At 49.4% G+C, this 19,993-nt stretch overlaps 1 pseudogene; it reads left to right on the top strand.

Annotated features, from left to right (window-relative positions):
- Positions 1-558: 558 nt before the first annotated feature.
- Positions 559-19,993, top strand: part of LOC121288402 — a 36,095-nt pseudogene continuing 16,660 nt past the window's right edge.

Raw genomic sequence — 19,993 nt, 5'->3', positions numbered from 1 at the left:
AACAGCAGCAGCAACAGCAACAGCAACAGCAGCAACAGCAACAGCGACAGCATCAGCAGAAATAGGAAAAGCAACAATAAAAGCAACAATAGGAACAGCATCTACAGCAGCAACAGCAGCAGCAACAGCAGCAACAGGAACAGCAACAGCATTTTGAGCAACAACTGCAGCAATTGTAGCAGTAGCAACAACAGCAGGAACAGCAACAGGAGTAGCAAGGGCAGCAGGAACAGCAACAGCAGCAGCAACAACAGCAACAGCAACAGCAACAGCAACAACAACAGGAGCAGTGGCAGTAACAACAGCAGTGACAGGAATATCAGCAACAGCAGCAGCAGCAAAGCTTTAGCAGAAGCAACAACAACAGCATCAGCAACAGCAGCAACAGCAATAGCGACAGTTGGAACAGCAGGAGCTTCAGCAGCAAGAACAGTAATAACAGGAATATCAGCAACATCAGCAGCAGCATCAGTAACAAGAGAAGCAATAGCAGCCGCAACAACAGCAGCAACAGCAGGAGCAGAGGCAGCAACAAATGGAGCAACAGGAATATCAGCAATGGTAGCAGCAGCAAAAGCAGTAGCAGCAACGGCAGCAATAGCAGCCACAAGAGCAACAGCAGCAACAGGAACAGGAGCAACAGGATTATCAACTGCAGGAGGAACAGCAGCAGCAACAGCAACCGGAACAGTATCAATAGGATCAGCAACAACAGCAGCAGCGGCAGCAGCAACAGGAACAGCATCAACAGCAACAAAAGCAGCAACAGCAGCAACAGGATCAGCAACAGAAATAGCAGCTGAAACAGCATCAGCAGCAAGAGCAGCAGCAACTGCAACATCAACAGGTGCAGCAACAGCAAGCAGCAGCAGCAACAGCAAGAACAAAAACAGCAACCACAGCAGCAACAGCAGCAACAGGAACAGCAACAGCAACAACCACAGCAATAGTAACAGCATCAGCAGCAGCAACAGAATCACAGCGGCAGCAACAGCTGCAGCAACAGCAGCTGCAGCAGGAACAACAGCAACTGGAAAAGTAACAACAGCAGCAACAGCAGCAACAGGAACAGCAACAACAGCCACAGCAAAAACAGCAACAGCAGCAGCAACAGCAGCAACAGGAGTATCAAGAGCAGCAATAGCAGCAGCAACAGTATGAGCAGCAACAGCAGCAGCAACAGCAGTCGTAACAGGAATAGCAGCAAAAGGGACAGCAACAACAACAGCAGAAGCAGCAACAAAAACACAACAGCAACAGCAACAGCAGAAGCAGGAAATGCAACAACAGCAGGCACAGCAACAGCAAAAGCAGCAACAGGCGCAGCAACAGGAACAGCAGCAGCAGCACCAGCAACAGGAACAGGAACAACAGCAGCAACAGCAGCCACAGGATCAGCAACAGCAAAAGCAACAGTTGCAACAGCATCCACTACAGGAACAGCAGCAGCAATCGCAGCAGAAAAAGCAGTAGCAGCAACAACTGCAGCAATAGTAACAGCAACAACAACACAACAGCAACAGCAACAGCAGAAGCAGGAACAGCAACATCAGCAGGCACAGCAACAACAACAGCAGCAACAGGTGCAGCTACAGCAGCAGAAACAGGAACAGCAGCAACAGCAACAGCAGCAGCAACAGCAAGAGCAACATTAACAGCCAAAGCTGCAGCAACAACAGGAACAGCAACAACAGCAGCAACAGGAACAGCAGCAACAGTATCAGCAGCAACAGCACGAGCAACAATAACAGCCAAAGCTGTAACAGCAGCAACTGGAACAACAGCAGCTACAGGAACAGTAATAACAGCAGCAACAGCAGCAGCAACAACAACAGTAACAGTAACAATAGAAACAGCAACAGCAGCATCAACAGCTGAAACAGCGACAGCAACAGCAGCAGCAACAGCAACAGGAACAGCAACAGCAGCAACAGCAGCAGCAACAGCAACAAGAGGAACCACAGCTGCAGCAGTAACAGCAGAAACAGCAACAGCAAGAGCAGCAGCAACAGCAAAAGCAACAGCAGCTGCAGCCGGAACAGCAGCAACAGCATCAGCAATAGCAGCAACATGAACAGCAGAAACAGCAGCAGTGATCATAGCAGCAGCAGCTGCAACAGCAGCAGCACCAGCAGCAACAGCAACAGCAACAAAAATAGCAGCAATAGGAAAAGAATCAACAACAGTTACAGCAGCAACAGGAACAGCAAAAGCATTAGGAGCAACTACCGCTGCAATAGTAGCAGTAGCAACAATAGCAGGAACATCAGCAACAGCAGCAGCAACAACAGCAACAGGCACAGCAGCAACAGCAACTGCAGCAACAACAGAAGCAACAAAAGCAGAAAGAACAGCAACAGGAAAAGTAGCAATAGGAACAGGAACAACAGCAGCAACGGCAGCATTAGGAACAGCAACAGCAGCAGCAACAGCAGCAACAGGATCAGCAACAGCAAAAACAACAGTAGCAACAGCAGCAACTACAGCAACAGCAGCAACAGCAGCAGCAATGGAACAGCAGCAATAGGAGCAGCAGCAACAGCATTAGCAGCAATAGGAACAGCAACAACAGCAGCAACATGAGCAAAAGGAATCGTAACAGCAGCAGCAGCAACAGCAGCAGCAGCAGCAATTGCAACAACAGGAACAGCAATAACAACAGCAACAGGAACAGCAACAAGAGCAACAGCAAGAGCAACAATAACAGCCAAAGCTGCAACACCAGCAAGAGGAACAAAAGCTGCAGCAGGAACAGCAACAACAGCAGCAACAGCAGCATCAGCAACAGCAGCAACAATAGGAACAGCTACAGCAGCATCAATCGCAGAAACAGCAACAGCAGCAACAACAGGAGCAACAGCAGCAAGTGGAACCAGAGCAGCAGCATTAACAGCAGAAATAGCAACAGCGACAGCAGCAGCAAGAGCAAGAGTAACAGCAGCTGCAGCTGGAACAGCAGCAACAGGAACAGTAACAACAGCAGCAATAACATCAGCAATAATAACAACAGGAACAGCAAAAACAGCAGCAGCAATTGTAACAGTAGCAGCTGCAACCGCAGCGACAACAGCAGCAAGAAGATCAACAGCTGCAGCAACAGCAACAGCGACAGCATCAGCAGCAACAGGAAAAGCAACAATAACAACAGCAATAGGAAGAGCATCTGAAGCAGCAACAGCAGCAGCAATAGCAGCAACAGGAATAGCAACAGCATTAGGAGCAACAACCGCAGCAATTGTAGCAGTAGCAACAACAGCAGGAACAGCAACAGGAACAGCAAGAGCAGCAGAAACAGCAACAGCAGCAGCAACAACAGCAACAGGAACAACAGCAATAGGAACAGCAGCAACAACAGCAGCAACATGACAAACAGAATCGTAACAGCAGCAACAGCAACAGCAGCAAAAGCAGCAACAGCAGCAAAAGGAGCAGCAACAGCAGCAGCAACAGCTGCAACAGCAACAGCAACAGTAACAACAGGAGCAGTGGCAGTAACTACAGCAGTAACAGGAATATTAGCAACAGCAGCAGCAGCAAAGCTTTAGCAGCAACAACAACAACAGCATCAGCAACAGCAGCAACAGCAACAGCGACAGTAGCAACAGCAGCAGCAGCAGCAGCAAAAACAGTAGTAACAGGAATATCAGCAACATCAGCAGCAGCATCAGTAGCAAGAGAAGCAATAGAAGCAACAACAACAGCAGCAACAGCAACAGCGCCAGTAGCAACAGCAGGAGCAGAGGCAGCAACAACAGCAGCAACAGGATCATCAGCAATGGTAGCAGCAGCAACAGCAGTAGCAGCAACAGCAGCAATAGCAGCCACATGAGCAACAGCAGCAACAGGAACAGGAGCAGCAGGAATATCAACCGCAGGAGGAAAAGTAGCAGCAACAGCAGCAGCACAACAGGAACAGCAGCAACAGGATTAGCAATCACAGCAGGAAGAGCAGCTGCAACAGCAACAGGATCAGTATCAATAGGATCAGCAACAACAGCAGCAGCGGCAGCAGCAACAGGAACAGCATCAGCTGCAACCACAGCAGCAACAGGATCAGCAACAGCAATAGCAGCTGAAACAGTATCAGCAGCAAGAGCAGCAGCAACTGCAACATCAACAGGTGCAGCAACAGCAAGCAGCAGCAATAGCAGCAACAGGAATAGCAACAGCATTAGGAGCAACAACCACAGCAATTGTAGCAGTAGCAACAACAGCAGGAACAGCAACAGGAACAGCAAGAGCAGCAGAAACAGCAACAGCAGCAGCAACAACAGCAACAGGAACAACAGCAATAGGAACAGCAGCAACAACAGCAGCAACATGACAAACAGAATCGTAACAGCAGCAACAGCAACAGCAGCAAAAGCAGCAACAGCAGCAAAAGGAGCAGCAACAGCAGCAGCAACAGCTGCAACAGCAACAGCAACAGTAACAACAGGAGCAGTGGCAGTAACTACAGCAGTAACAGGAATATTAGCAACAGCAGCAGCAGCAAAGCTTTAGCAGCAACAACAACAACAGCATCAGCAACAGCAGCAACAGCAACAGCGACAGTAGCAACAGCAGCAGCACAACAGGAACAGCAGCAACAGGATTAGCAATCACAGCAGGAAGAGCAGCTGCAACAGCAACAGGATCAGTATCAATAGGATCAGCAGCAACAGCAGCAGCGGCAGCAGCAACAGGAACAGCATCAACAGCAACAAAAGCAGCAACAGCAGCAACAGGATCAGCAACAGAAATAGCAGCTGAAACAGCATCAGCAGCAAGAGCAGCAGCAACTGCAACATCAACAGGTGCAGCAACAGCAAGCAGCAGCAGCATCAGCAAGAACAAAAACAGCAACCACAGCAGCAACAGCAGCAACAGGAACAGCAACAGCAACAACCACAGCAATAGTAACAGCATCAGCAGCAGCAACAGAATCACAGCGGCAGCAACAGCTGCAGCAACAGCAGCTGCAGCAGGAACAACAGCAACTGGAAAAGTAACAACAGCAGCAACAGCAGCAAAAGGAACAGCAACAACAGCCACAGCAAAAACAGCAACAGCAGCAGCAACAGCAGCAACAGGAGTATCAAGAGCAGCAATAGCAGCAGCAACAGTATGAGCAGCAACAGCAGCAGCAACAGCAGTCGTAACAGGAATAGCAGCAAAAGGGACAGCAACAACAACAGCAGAAGCAGCAACAAAAACACAACAGCAACAGCAACAGCAGAAGCAGGAAATGCAACAACAGCAGGCACAGCAACAGCAAAAGCAGCAACAGGCGCAGCAACAGGAACAGCAGCAGCAGCACCAGCAACAGGAACAGGAACAACAGCAGCAACAGCAGCCACAGGATCAGCAACAGCAAAAGCAACAGTTGCAACAGCATCCACTACAGGAACAGCAGCAGCAATCGCAGCAGAAAAAGCAGTAGCAGCAACAACTGCAGCAATAGTAACAGCAACAACAACACAACAGCAACAGCAACAGCAGAAGCAGGAACAGCAACATCAGCAGGCACAGCAACAACAACAGCAGCAACAGGTGCAGCTACAGCAGCAGAAACAGGAACAGCAGCAACAGCAACAGCAGCAGCAACAGCAAGAGCAACATTAACAGCCAAAGCTGCAGCAACAACAGGAACAGCAACAACAGCAGCAACAGGAACAGCAGCAACAGTATCAGCAGCAACAGCACGAGCAACAATAACAGCCAAAGCTGTAACAGCAGCAACTGGAACAACAGCAGCTACAGGAACAGTAATAACAGCAGCAACAGCAGCAGCAACAACAACAGTAACAGTAACAATAGAAACAGCAACAGCAGCATCAACAGCTGAAACAGCGACAGCAACAGCAGCAGCAACAGCAACAGGAACAGCAACAGCAGCAACAGCAGCAGCAACAGCAACAAGAGGAACCACAGCTGCAGCAGTAACAGCAGAAACAGCAACAGCAAGAGCAGCAGCAACAGCAAAAGCAACAGCAGCTGCAGCCGGAACAGCAGCAACAGCATCAGCAATAGCAGCAACATGAACAGCAGAAACAGCAGCAGTGATCATAGCAGCAGCAGCTGCAACAGCAGCAGCACCAGCAGCAACAGCAACAGCAACAAAAATAGCAGCAATAGGAAAAGAATCAACAACAGTTACAGCAGCAACAGGAACAGCAAAAGCATTAGGAGCAACTACCGCTGCAATAGTAGCAGTAGCAACAATAGCAGGAACATCAGCAACAGCAGCAGCAACAACAGCAACAGGCACAGCAGCAACAGCAACTGCAGCAACAACAGAAGCAACAAAAGCAGAAAGAACAGCAACAGGAAAAGTAGCAATAGGAACAGGAACAACAGCAGCAACGGCAGCATTAGGAACAGCAACAGCAGCAGCAACAGCAGCAACAGGATCAGCAACAGCAAAAACAACAGTAGCAACAGCAGCAACTACAGCAACAGCAGCAACAGCAGCAGCAATGGAACAGCAGCAATAGGAGCAGCAGCAACAGCATTAGCAGCAATAGGAACAGCAACAACAGCAGCAACATGAGCAAAAGGAATCGTAACAGCAGCAGCAGCAACAGCAGCAGCAGCAGCAATTGCAACAACAGGAACAGCAATAACAACAGCAACAGGAACAGCAACAAGAGCAACAGCAAGAGCAACAATAACAGCCAAAGCTGCAACACCAGCAAGAGGAACAAAAGCTGCAGCAGGAACAGCAACAACAGCAGCAACAGCAGCATCAGCAACAGCAGCAACAATAGGAACAGCTACAGCAGCATCAATCGCAGAAACAGCAACAGCAGCAACAACAGGAGCAACAGCAGCAAGTGGAACCAGAGCAGCAGCATTGACAGCAGAAATAGCAACAGCGACAGCAGCAGCAAGAGCAAGAGTAACAGCAGCTGCAGCTGGAACAGCAGCAACAGGAACAGTAACAACAGCAGCAATAACATCAGCAATAATAACAACAGGAACAGCAAAAACAGCAGCAGCAATTGTAACAGTAGCAGCTGCAACCGCAGCGACAACAGCAGCAAGAAGATCAACAGCTGCAGCAACAGCAACAGCGACAGCATCAGCAGCAACAGGAAAAGCAACAATAACAACAGCAATAGGAAGAGCATCTGAAGCAGCAACAGCAGCAGCAATAGCAGCAACAGGAATAGCAACAGCATTAGGAGCAACAACCGCAGCAATTGTAGCAGTAGCAACAACAGCAGGAACAGCAACAGGAACAGCAAGAGCAGCAGAAACAGCAACAGCAGCAGCAACAACAGCAACAGGAACAACAGCAATAGGAACAGCAGCAACAACAGCAGCAACATGACAAACAGAATCGTAACAGCAGCAACAGCAACAGCAGCAAAAGCAGCAACAGCAGCAAAAGGAGCAGCAACAGCAGCAGCAACAGCTGCAACAGCAACAGCAACAGTAACAACAGGAGCAGTGGCAGTAACTACAGCAGTAACAGGAATATTAGCAACAGCAGCAGCAGCAAAGCTTTAGCAGCAACAACAACAACAGCATCAGCAACAGCAGCAACAGCAACAGCGACAGTAGCAACAGCAGCAGCAGCAGCAGCAAAAACAGTAGTAACAGGAATATCAGCAACATCAGCAGCAGCATCAGTAGCAAGAGAAGCAATAGAAGCAACAACAACAGCAGCAACAGCAACAGCGCCAGTAGCAACAGCAGGAGCAGAGGCAGCAACAACAGCAGCAACAGGATCATCAGCAATGGTAGCAGCAGCAACAGCAGTAGCAGCAACAGCAGCAATAGCAGCCACATGAGCAACAGCAGCAACAGGAACAGGAGCAGCAGGAATATCAACCGCAGGAGGAAAAGTAGCAGCAACAGCAGCAGCACAACAGGAACAGCAGCAACAGGATTAGCAATCACAGCAGGAAGAGCAGCTGCAACAGCAACAGGATCAGTATCAATAGGATCAGCAACAACAGCAGCAGCGGCAGCAGCAACAGGAACAGCATCAGCTGCAACCACAGCAGCAACAGGATCAGCAACAGCAATAGCAGCTGAAACAGTATCAGCAGCAAGAGCAGCAGCAATTGCAACATCAACAGTAGCAGCAACAGCAAGCAGCAGCAATAGCAGCAACAGGAACAGCAATAGCATTAGCAGCAACACCCACAGCAATAGTAACAGGAACAACAGCAGCAACAGAATTGCAGTGGCAGCAACAGCAGCAGCAACAGCAGCAACAACAGCAGCAGCAGGAACAACAGCAACAGGAACAGTAACAACAGCAGCAACAGCAGCGGCAACAGCAGCAACAGGAACAGCAGCAACAGCAACAGCTCAGCAACAGCAACAGCAACAGCAACAGCAGTCGCAACAGGAACAGCAGCAACAGGAGCAGCAACAACAACAGCAAAAGCAGCAACAAAAACACAACAACAACAACAACAGCAGAAGCAGGAACTGCAACAACTGGAGGCACAGCAACAGCAAAAGCAGCAACAGGCGCAGCAACAGGAGCAGCAACAGGAACTGCAGCAACAGGAACAGCAACAACAACACAACAGCAACAGCAACAGTAGAAGCAGGAACAGCAACAGCAGCAGGCACAGCAACAGCAAAAGCAGCAACAGGTGCAGCTACAGCAGCAGCAGCAGGAACAGCAACAACAGCAACAGTAGCAGCAACAGCAACAGCAGCATAACAGCAGGAACAGCAGCAGCAACAGCAGGAACAGGATCAGCAACAACAAAAGCAACAGTTGGAACAGCAGCCACTACTGGAACAGCCGCAGCAATAGTAGCTGAAAAAGCAGTAGCAGCAACAATTCCAGCAATAGTAACAGAAACAACAACACAACAGCAACAGTAACAGCAGAAGCAGGAACAGCAACAGCAGCAGGCACAGCAACAGCAGCAACAGGTGCAGCTACAGCAGCAGCAACAGGAACAGCAGCAACAGCAACAGCAGCAGCAACAACAAGAGCAAGAATAACAGCCAAAGCTGCAGCAACAACAGGAACAGCATAAACAGCAGCAACAGCAGCAACAGCATCAGCAGCAACAGCAAGAGCATCAATAACAGCCAAAGCTGCAACAGCAGCAACTGGCACAACAGCGGCAACAGGAACAGCAATAACAGCAGCAACAGCAGCAGCAGCAACAACAGTAACAATAGGAACAGCAACAGCAGCATCAACAGCTGAGACAGCAGCAGCAACAGCAGCAGCAACAGCAACAGGAACAGCAATAACAGCAGCAACAGCAGCAGCAGCAACAACAGTAAGAATAGGAACAGCAACAGCAGCATCAACAGCTGAAACAGCAACAGCAATAGCAAGAGCAGCAGCAGCAGCAATAGCAGCAGCAATAGCTACAGCAACAGCAGCTGCAGCCGGAACAGCAGCAACAGCATCAGCAATAACAGCAATATGAACAGCAAAAACAGCAGCAGCGATCGTAGCTGCAACAGCAGCAGCACCAGCAGCAATAGCAACAGCAACAGCAGCAAATGAACAGAATCATCATCAGCAACAGCAGCAACAACAGCAACAGCAGCAGCAACAACAGCAACAGGAACAGCAACAACAGCAGCAGCAACAGCAACAGGAACAGCAGCAACAGCAACTGCAGCAACAACAGAAGCAACAACAGCAAAAAGAACAGCAACAGCAGCAACAGGATCAGCAACAGCAAAAACAACAGTAGCAACAACAGCAGCTACAGGAACAGCAGCAACAGCAGCAGCAACGGGTATAGCAGCAATAAGAACAGCATCTACAGCAGCAGCAACAGCAGCAACAGCAACAGCAACAGCATTAGGAGCAACAACCGCAGCAATAGTGGAAGTAGCAACAACAGCAGGAACATCAGCAACAGCAACAACAACAGCAACAGCAGCAGCAACAACAGCAAAAGGAGCAGCAGCAACAGCAACTGCAGCAACAACAGAAGCAACAACAGCAAAAAGAACAGCAACAGCAGCAACAGGAAAAGTAGCAATAGGAACAGGAACAACAGCAGCAACAGCAGCAATAGGAACAGCAACAGCAGCAGCAACAGCAGCAACAGGAGCAGCAAGAGCAAAAACAACAGTAGCAACAGCAGCAGCTACAGGAACAGCAGCAACAACAGCAGCAACATGAGCAAAAAGAATCGTAACAGCAGCAGCAGCAACAGCAGCATAACAGCAGCAACAGCAGCAGCAGCAACTGCAACAACAGGAACAGCATTAACAGCAGCAACAGGAACAGCAACAAGAGCAACAGCAGCAGCAACAGCAACAGCATCAGCAGCAACAGCAAGAGCAACAATAACAGCCAAAGCTGCAACACCAGAAAGGGGAACAAAATCTGCAGCAGGAACAGCAACAACAGCAACATTAGCAGCAGCAGCAACAACAGCAACAATAGGAAAATCTACAGCAGCATCAATCGCAGACACAGCAACAGCAGCAACAGCAGGAGCAACAGCAGCAATTGGAACCAGAGCATCAGCATTAACAGCAGAAATAGCAACAGCGACAGCAGCAGCAAGAAGAACAGCAACAGCAGCTGCAGCTGGAACAGCAGCAACAGGAACAGTAACAACAGCAGCAATAACCTCAGCAATAATAACAACAGGAACAGCAAAAACAGCAGCAGCCATCGTAGTAGTAGCAGCTGCAACAGCAGCAGCAACAGCAGCAACAAGAGCAACAGCAGCAGCGACAGCATCAGCAGCAACAGGAAAAGCAACAATAACAGCAGCAATAGGAACAGCATCTACAGCAGCAACAGCAACAGCAGCAGCAATTGCAACAACAGGAACAGCAATAACAGCAGCAACAGGAACAGCAACAAGAGCAACAGCAGCAGCAACAGCAACAGCATCAGCAGCATCAGCAAGATCAACAAAGCAGCCAAAGCTGCAACACCTATTACTGATGCTGTTGCTGCCGCTACTCCTCCTGTTGCTGGTAATGCTGTTGCTGCTGCTGTTGCTGCTGTGGCTGCGGTTGCTGCTGTTGCTATTGCTGTTTTTGCTGTTCCTGTTGCTGTTGTTGCTGCCTTTGCTGTTGTTGCTATGGCTGCTTCTGTTGCTGCTGCTGATGTTGCTGGTGTTGCTGTTGCATTTGCTGCTCTTGCTGCTGTTGTTGCTGCTGAAGCAGCTGCAGTTGCTGCTGGTGTTGCTGTTGCTGCAGCAGCTGCAGTTGTTGTTGCTGCTGCTACGGTTGCTGATGATCCTATTACTGATGTTGTTGCTGCCGCTGCTCCTCCTGTTGCTGCTAATGCTGTTGCTCCTGCTGCTGTTGCTGATATTCCTGTTACTGCTGTTCTTGCTGACGCTTCTCCTGCTGTTGCTGCTGATGCTGTTGCTGTTGCTGCTCTTGCTGATGGTACTGCTGTTGCTGTTCCTTTGGCTGCTGTTGCTGATGCTACTGCTGTTGTTGTTCCTTTGCCTGTTGTTGCTGCTGCAGTTCCTGCTGTTGCTACTGCTGCTGTTACTGATGTTGCTGCTGCTGTTTTTGCTGATGCTGTTGTTGTTGTTGCTGCTGATGTTGCTGGTATTGCTGTTGCGTTTGCTGCTCTTGCTGCTGTTGTTGCTGCTGAAGCAGCTGCAGTTGCTTCTTGTGTTGCTGTTGCTGCTCCTGCTGCAGATGTTTTTGCTGTTGCTGCTGTTGCTCTTGCTGCTGCTGCTGCAGTTGTTGTTTCTGCTGCTGTTGCGGCTGCTGCTGTTGCTGATGATCCTATTTCTGAAGTTATGCTGCCACTGCTCCTCCTGTGCTATTGCTGTTGTTGCTGCTGCTGTTTTTGCTGCTACTGTTGCTGTTGCTGTTGATGATCCTGTTGCTGCTGCTGCTGTTCTTGCTGTTCCTGTTGCTGCTGTTGTGGCAGCTGTTGCTGTTGTTATTGCTGTTGATTTTTCTGCTCTTGCTGTTGAAGCTTCTGTTGCTCCTGCTCTTGCTACTGTTGCTGTTAGTGTTGCTGGTGGTGTTGCTAATGCCGTTTTTGCTGATGCTGCTGCTGTTGCTGCAGCTGTTGCTGTTCTTGCTGTTCCTGTAGTTGCTGTTGCTGCTGCTGTTGATGCTGTTGTAGATGTTCCTGTTGCTGTTGCTGTTGCTGCTGTTTCTTGCTGTTGCTTCTGTCACTGTTGCTATTGTTGCTATTGCTGATGTTGCTGATTTTGCTGCTCTTGCTGTTGTTGCTGCTGCAGCTCCTGCTGTTGCTAATTTTGCTGTTGCTGCTGATGTTGCTGTTCCTGTTACTGCTGTTCATGGTGCTGCTGCTGATATTGCTGTTGCTGTACCTGCTTCTGTAGTGGCTATCGCTGTTGCTGTTGTTACTGCTGCAGTTGGGTTGCTGCTGTTGCTGTTGCTGCTGTTGCTGTTACTGTTTTTGCTGTTCCTGTTGCTGTTGTTGCTGCTTCTGTTGCTGCAGCTGATGCTGCTGGTGTTGATGTTGCATTTGCTGCTCTTGCTGATGTTGTTGCTGCTGAAGCAGCTACAGTTGCTGCTGGTGTTGCTGTTGCTGCTGCTGCAGTTGCTGTTGCTGTTGTTTCTGCTGGTGCTGGGCTGCTGCTGTTGTTGATGATCCTATTACTGATGCTGTTGCTGCCGCTGCTCCTCCTGTTGCTGGTAAAGCTGTTGCTGCTGCTGCTGTTGCTGATATTCCTGTTACAGCTATTCTTGCTGACGCTGCTCCTGCTATTGCTGGTAAAGCTGTTGCTGTTGATCCTGTTGCTGATGATACTGCTGTTGCTGTTCATTTGGCTGCTGTTGCTGATGCTACTGCTGTTGCTTTTCCTTTGGCTGTTGTTGCTGCTGCAGCTCCTGCTGTTGCTACTGTTTCTGTTACCGTTGCTGCTGCTTTTCTTGCTGATGCTGTTGCGGTTGCTGCTTTTGCTGATGTTGCTAATTTTGCTGCTCCTGTTGCTGTTATTGCTGCTGCTCCTGTTGTAGCTGCTGCTGCTGCTGTTGATTTTGCCACTGCTGCAGGTTTGCTTCTGTTTCTGCTCCTGTTGTTGCTGTTGCTTTTGCTGCTGCTGCTGCTGTTGCTGCTGATGTTGCTGATGTTGCTGCTGTTGTTACGGCTGCTGTTGCTGTTGCTGCAGCTGTTATTGCTGTTGCTGGTTCTGTTGCTGCAGCTGTCGCTGCTGATGTTGATGTTCCAGCTGGTGTTGCTCTTCCTTTTGCTGCTGTTCCTGTTGCTGCTGTTACTGCTATTGCTGCTGCTGTGGCTGTTTTTCATGCTGTTGCTGCTGCTGCTGTTGCAGCTGCTGCTGCTACGATTGCTGCTGCTGTTTTTGCTGATTCTGTTCCTATTGCTGCTGTTTCTGTTGCTGTGGCTGCTGTTGCTGCTACTGTTGCAGCTGCTGCTGCTACGATTGATGCTGCTGTTTTTGCTGTTCCTGTTGCTGTTATTGCTGATGCTATTTCTGCTGTTGCTGCTGTTCCAGTTGCTGCTGTTCCAGCTGCGGGTGCTGTTGCTATTGCTGTTGCTGCTGATGCTGTTGCTGTGTAGCTGTCCCTGTTGCTGCTGCTGTTGATCTATTTGCTGTTCCTGTTGCTGCTGTTGTTGCTGATCCTGTTGTTGCTGTTGCTGCTGCAGTTGTTGCTGCTGTTTATGCGGTTCCTATTGCTGCTGTTTCTGTTGCTGTTGCTGCTGCTGTTCCTGCTACTGCTGTTGCTGCAGCTGCCATTGCTGATGTTCCTGTTACTGCTGTTGTTGCTGCCTCTGCTCCTGCTGTTGCTACTATCGCTGTTGCTGTTGCTGCTGCTTCTACTATTGCTGCGGTTGTTGCTCCTAATGCTGTTGATGTTCCTGTTGCTGCTGCTGTTGATGCTGTTCCTATTGCTGTTGTTTCTGTGGCTGTTGCTGCTGCTGTTGCTCTTGTTGCTGTTCCAGTTGCTGCTGTTGTTGCTACTGCTGTTGCTGCTGTTGTTGCTGTTCCTGTTGTTGCTGCTGCTGCTGATGCTGCTGTTGTTGCTGCTATTATGCTGCTGTTCCTATTGCTGCTCTTGCCGCTGCTGTTACTGTTCTTTTTGATGCTGTCGCTTCTGTTGTTGCTGCTGAAACAGCTGCAGTTGCTGCTGGTGTTGCTGTTGCTCCTGCAGTTGTTGTTGCTGCTGTTTCTGCTGGTGTTGGGCAGCTGCTGTTGCTGATGATACAATTACTGATGCTGTTGCTGCCGCTGCTCCTCCTGTTGCTGGTAAAGCTGTTGCTGCTGCTGCTGTTGCTGATATTCCTGTTACTGCTGTTCTTGCTGATGCTGCTTCTGCGGTTGCTGGTAAAGCTGTTGCTGTTGATCCTGTTGCTGATGCTATGGCTGTTGCTGTTCCTTTGGCTGCTGTTGCTGATGCTACTGCTGTTGCTGTTCCTTTGGCTGTTGTTGCTGCTGCAGCTCCTGCTGTTGCTACTGTTGCTGTTACTGTTGCTGCTGTTGTTGCTGCTGCTCTTCTTGCTGATGCTGTTGCTGTTGCTGCTGTTACTGCTGCTTTTGTTGCTGCTGATGTTGCTACTACTGCTGTTGCTGTTGCTGCTGTTGCTGATGTTGCTGCTTTTGCTGCTCCTGTTGCTGTTTTTGCTCCTGCTGCTGTTGTAGCTGCTGCTGCTGTTGATGTTGCTACTGCTGTAGGTTTGTTGCTGTTGCTGATGTTGTTGGTGTTGCTGTTGCTTTTGCTGCTGCTGCTGTTGCTGCTGATGTTGCTGATGTTGCTGCTGTTGTTACAGCTGCTGTTGCTGCTGTTGCTGTTGCTGCAGCTGTTATTGATGTTGCTGGTTCTGTTGCTGCTGCTGTCGCTGCTGCTGCTGATGTTCCTGTTGTTGTTGCTCTTCCTTTTGCTGCTGTTCCTGTTGCTGCTGTTACTACTATTGCTGCTGTTGCTGTTGCTGCTGTGGCTGTTTTTCCTGTTGTTGCTGTTGCTGCTGCTGCTGTTGCAGCTGCTGCTGCAATGATTGCTGCAGCTGTCTTTGCTGATTCTGTTCCTATTGCTGCTGTTTCTGTTGCTGTTGCTGCTGTTGCTGCTGCTGTTTTTGCTGTTCCTGTTGCTGCTGTTGTTGCTGATCCTGTTGTTGCTGTTGCTGCTGCTGTTGTTGCTGCTGTTTATGCTGTTCCTATTGCTACTGTTTCTGTTGCTGTTGCTGCTGCTGTTCCTGCTACTGCTGTTGCTGCAGCTGCCATTGCTGATGTTCCTGTTACTGCTGTTGTTGCTGCCTCTGCTCCTGCTGTTGCTACTATCGCTGTTGCTGTTGCTGCTGCTTCTGCTCTTGCCACGGTTGTTGCTTCTAATGCTGTTGATGTTCCTGTTGCTGCTGCTGTTGATGCTGTTCCTATTGCTGTTGTTTCTGTTGCTGTTGCTGCTGCTGTTGCTCTTGTTGCTGTTCCAGTTGCTGCTGTTGTTGCTGCTGTTGTTGCTGCTGTTGTTGCTGTTCCTGTTGTTGCTGTTGCTGCTGATGCTGCTGTTGTTGCTGCTGTTATGCTGCTGTTCCTATTGCTGCTGTTGCCGCTGCTGTTACTGTTCTTTTTGATGCTGTTGCTTCTGTTGTTGCTGTTGCTGCCGATGCGGTTGCAGTTGCTGTTTTTGCTGTTCCAGTTGCTGTTGTTGCTGCTGCTGTTGCTGTTGTTGATATGGCTGCCTCTGTTGCTGCAGCTGATGCTGCTGGTGTTGATGTTGCATTTGCTGCTCTAGCTGCTGTTGTTGCTGCTGAAACAGCTGCAGTTGCTGCTGGTGTTGCTGTTGCTGTTGCTGCTGCAGTTGTTGTTGCTGCTGTTTCTGCTGGTGTTGGGCAGGTGCTGTTGCTGATGATACAATTACTGATGCTGTTGCTGCCGCTGCTCCTCCTGTTGCTGGTAAAGCTGTTGCTGCTGCTGCTGTTGCTGATATTCCTGTTACTGCTGTTCTTGCTGATGCTGCTCCTGCGGTTGCTGGTAAAGCTGTTGCTGTTGATCCTGTTGCTGATGCTATGGCCGTTGCTGTTCCTTTGGCTGCTGTTGCTGATGCTACTGCTGTTGCTTTTCCTTTGGCTGTTGTTGCTGCTGCAGCTCCTGCTGTTGCTACTGTTGCTGTTACTGTTGCTGTTGCTGCTGCTGCTCATCTTGCTGATGCTGTTGCTGTTGCTGCTGTTACTGCTGCTTTTGTTGCTGCTGCTGTTGCTACTACTGCTGTTGCTGTTGCTGCTGTTGCTGATGTTGCTGCTTTTGCTGCTCCTGTTGCTGTTTTTGCTCCTGCTGCTGTTGTAGCTGCTGCTGCTGCTGTTGATGTTGCTACTGCTGTAGGTTTGCTGCTGTTTCTGCTACTGTTGTTGCTGTTGCTGTTGCTGATGTTGTTGGTGTTGCTGTTGCTGTTGCTGCAGCTGCTATTGCTGTTGCTGGTTCTGTTGCTGCTGCTGTCGCTGCTGCTGCTGATGTTCCTGTTGGTGTTGCTCTTCCTTTTGCTGCTGTTCCTGTTGCTGCTGTTACTACTATTGCTGCTGTTGCTGTTGCTGCTGCGGCTGTTTTTCCTGCTGTTGCTGTTGCTGCTGCTGCTGTTGCAGCTGCTGCTGCAACGATTGCTGCTGCTGTTTTTGCTGATTCTGTTCCTATTGCTGCTGTTTCTGTTGCTGTTGCTGCTGTTGCTGCTGCTGTTGCAGCTTCTGCTGCTACGATTGCTACTGCTGTTTTTGCTGTTCCTGTTGCTGTTATTGCTGATGCTATTTCTGCTGTTGCTGCTGTCCCTGTTGCTGCTGCTGTTGATCTATTTGCTGTTCCTGTTGCTGCTGTTGCTGCTGATCCTGTTGTTGCTGTTGCTGCTCCTTCTGTGGCTACTGTCTCTATTGCTACTGCTGCTGTTGCTGATACTGTTGTTGTTGTTGCTGCTAAAGCTGTTGCTGCTTCTGCTTTTGCTGATATTTCTGTTACCGCTGTTGTTACTGCCGCTGCTCCTGCTGTTGTTACTGTTGCTATTGCTGCTGTTGCTGCTGCCGCTGTTCCTTTTGCTGCTATTGCTTTTTTGCAGTTCTTGTTGCGGTTGCAACTGCTGTCGTTGCTGCTATTGCTATTGCTGCTTTCATTCTGCTGTTGCTGTTGATCTTGCTGCTGATGTTACTGTTGCTGATCGTGCCTCTGTTGCTGATGTTGCTGTTTCTGTTGTTGCTGTTGCTGCTGTTTTTGCTGTTCCTGTTGTTGCTGTGCCTGTTGCTGCTGTTCCTGTTGCTGCTGTTGTTGCTGCTGCTGTTGCTGCTGTTGCTGCTGCTGCTGTTGCTGCTGCTGCTACGATTGCTGTTGCTGTTTTTGCTGTTCTTGTTGCTGCTGCTGTTGTTGCTGCTGATGTGCTGCTATTGCTGTTGCTGCTGTTGCTGTTACAGATTTTTTTGCTGCTGTTATTCCTGCTGTTCCTGTTGCTGTTTTTGCTGCTCCTGTTGCTGTTCCTGCTGTTGTTGCTGCTGCTGCTATTGATGCGTTGTTGCTCCTAATGCTGTTGCTGTTCCTGTTGCTGCTGTTGCTGCTGCTGTTGCTGCTGTTGATCGTGTTCCTATTGCTGCTGTTTATGTTGCTATTGCTGCTGTTGCTACTGTTGTTGCTGTTCCTGTTGCTAAATTTCCTGTTGCTGTTGTAGCTGTTACTGTTGCTGCTGCTGTTGCTGCACCTGTTGCTGCTGTTGCTCTTGCTGTGCCTGCTGTGGTTGCTGTTCCTGCTTCTGCTCTTGCTGTTGCTGTTGTGTTGCTGTTGCTGCTGTTGTTTTGTTGTTGCTGTCGCTGTTGCTGCTATTCCTGTTGCTACTGCTGTTGCTGTTGCTGCTGCTGTTGCTGCTCATACTTTCGCTGCTGTTGCTACTGCTTTTGCTGTTGTTGCTGTTGCTGTTGCTGCAGTTGCTGCTGCTGTTGCTGCTGTTGTTGCTGTTCCAGTTGTTCTTCTTCCTGTTGCTGCTGTTGCTGCTGATGTTGCTGATGTTGCTGCTGTTGTTACAGCTGCTGTTGCTGCTGTTGCTGTTGCTGCAGCTGTTATTGCTGTTGCTGGTTCTGTTGCTGCTGCTGTCGCTGCTGCTGCTGATGTTCCTGTTGGTGTTGCTCTTCCTTTTGCTGCTGTTCCTGTTGCTGCTGTTACTACTATTGCTGCTGTTGCTGTTGCTGCTGCGGCTGTTGCAGCTGCTGCTGCAATGATTGCTGCTGCTGTTTTTGCTGATTCTGTTCCTATTGCTGCTGTTTCTGTTTCTGTTGCTGCTGCTGTTGCAGCTTCTGCTGCTACGATTGCTACTGCTGTTTTTGCTGTTCCTGTTGCTGTTATTGCTGATGCTATTTCTGCTGTTGCTGCTGTCCCTGTTGCTGCTGCTGTTGATCTATTTGCTGTTCCTGTTGCTGCTGTTGCTGCTGATCCTGTTGTTGCTGTTGCTGCTCCTTCTGTGGCTACTGTCTCAATTGCTACTGCTGCTGTTGCTGATACTGTTGTTGTTGTTGCTGCTAAAGCTGTTGATGTTCCTGTTGCTGCTGCTGTTGATGCTGTTCCTATTGCTGTTGTTTCTGTTGCTGTTGCTGTTGCTGCTGCTGTTCCCACGGTGGTTGAAATTCCTGTTGCTGCTGTTCCTGTTGCTGCTGTGGCTGCTATTGCTGCTGTTGCTGCTAATGCTGTTGCTGCTGCTTCCGTTGCTGATGTTCCTGTTACTGCTGTTGTTGCTTATTCTGCTCCTGCTGTTGCTACTGGCGCTGTTGCTGTTGCTGCTGTTGCTGCTGCTGCTTTTGCTTCTCTTGCTGCTGTTGCTGCTGATGTTGCTGATATTCCTGTTACTACTGTTGTTGCTGCTGTCGCTGTTGCTGTTGCTGCTGTTGTTAATGCTCTTGTTATTGCTGCTAAAGCTCTGCTGCTGCTGCTGCTGCTGTTGCTGATATTCCTGTTACTGCTGTTGTTACTGCCACTGCTCCTGCTGTTGTTAACGTTGCTGTTGCTGTTCCTTTTGCTGCTGTTGCTGCTTGCATTCTGCTGTTGCTGTTGCTGCTGCTGCTGATGTTGCTGTTGCTGATTCTATTGCTGTTCATGCTCCTGCTGTTGCTGTTGTTGCAACTGTTGCTGTTGCTGTTGCTGCTGCTGTTGCTGTTCTTGCAGTTCCTGTTGCTGCTGCCTTTGCTGCTGTTGTTTCTGATCCTGTTGCTACTGTTCCTGTTGCTGTTCTTGCTGTTGCTGCTGCTGTTCCTGCTGCATTTGCTATTCCTGTTGCTGCTGTTCCTGTTGTGCTATTGCTGCTGCTGCTGCTGTTCCTGCTGGAATTGATATTCCTGTTGCTGCTGTTGCTGATGTAGTTGCTACTGCTGTTGCTGCTACCATTGCTGATGTTCCTATTACTGCCATTGTTGCTGCCTCTGCTCCTGCTGTTACTACTGTCACTGTTGCTGCTGCTGATGTTGCTGTTGTTGCAACTGTTGCTGTTGTTGTTGCTGCTGCTGTTGCTGTTCTTGCTGTTCCTGTTGCTGCTGCCACTGCTGCTGTTGTTGCTGATCCTGTTGCTACTGTTCCTGTTGCTGTTCTTGCTGTTGCTGCTGCTGTTCCTGCTGCGTTTGCTATTCCTGTTGCTGCTGTTCCTGTTGTGCTATTGCTGTTGCTGCTGCTGTTCCTGCTGCAATTGATATTCCTGTTGCTGCTGTTGCTGATGTTGTTGCTACTGCTGTTGCTGCTACCATTGCTGATGTTCCTGTTACTGCCGTTGTTGCTGCCTCTGCTCCTGCTGTTATTACTGCCACTACTCCTGCTGTTGTTACCGTTGCTTTTGCTGTTCCTTTTGCTGCTGTTGCTGCTTGCATTCTGCTGTTGCTGTTGCTGCTGCTGCTGATGTTGCTGTTGCTGTTGCTGATCCTATTGCTGTTCTTGCTCCTGCTGTTGCTGTTGTTGCAACTGTTGCTGTTGCTGTTGCTGCTGCTGCTGTTCTTGCTGTTCCTGTTGCTGCTGCCACTGCTGCTGTTGTTGCTGATCCTGTTGCTACTGTTCCTGTTGCTGTTCTTGCTGTTGCTGCTGATGTTCCTGCTGCGTTTGCTATTCCTGTTGCTGCTGTTCCTGTTGTGCTATTGCTCTTGCTGCTGCTGTTC

The sequence above is a fragment of the Carcharodon carcharias genome, chromosome 15 (genome assembly GCF_017639515.1).
Source record: "Carcharodon carcharias isolate sCarCar2 chromosome 15, sCarCar2.pri, whole genome shotgun sequence".
NCBI classification, from domain to species: domain Eukaryota; kingdom Metazoa; phylum Chordata; class Chondrichthyes; order Lamniformes; family Lamnidae; genus Carcharodon; species Carcharodon carcharias.
The sequence above is the reverse complement of the archived record's forward strand: the minus strand, read 5'-3'. Positions and strand labels throughout refer to the sequence as shown.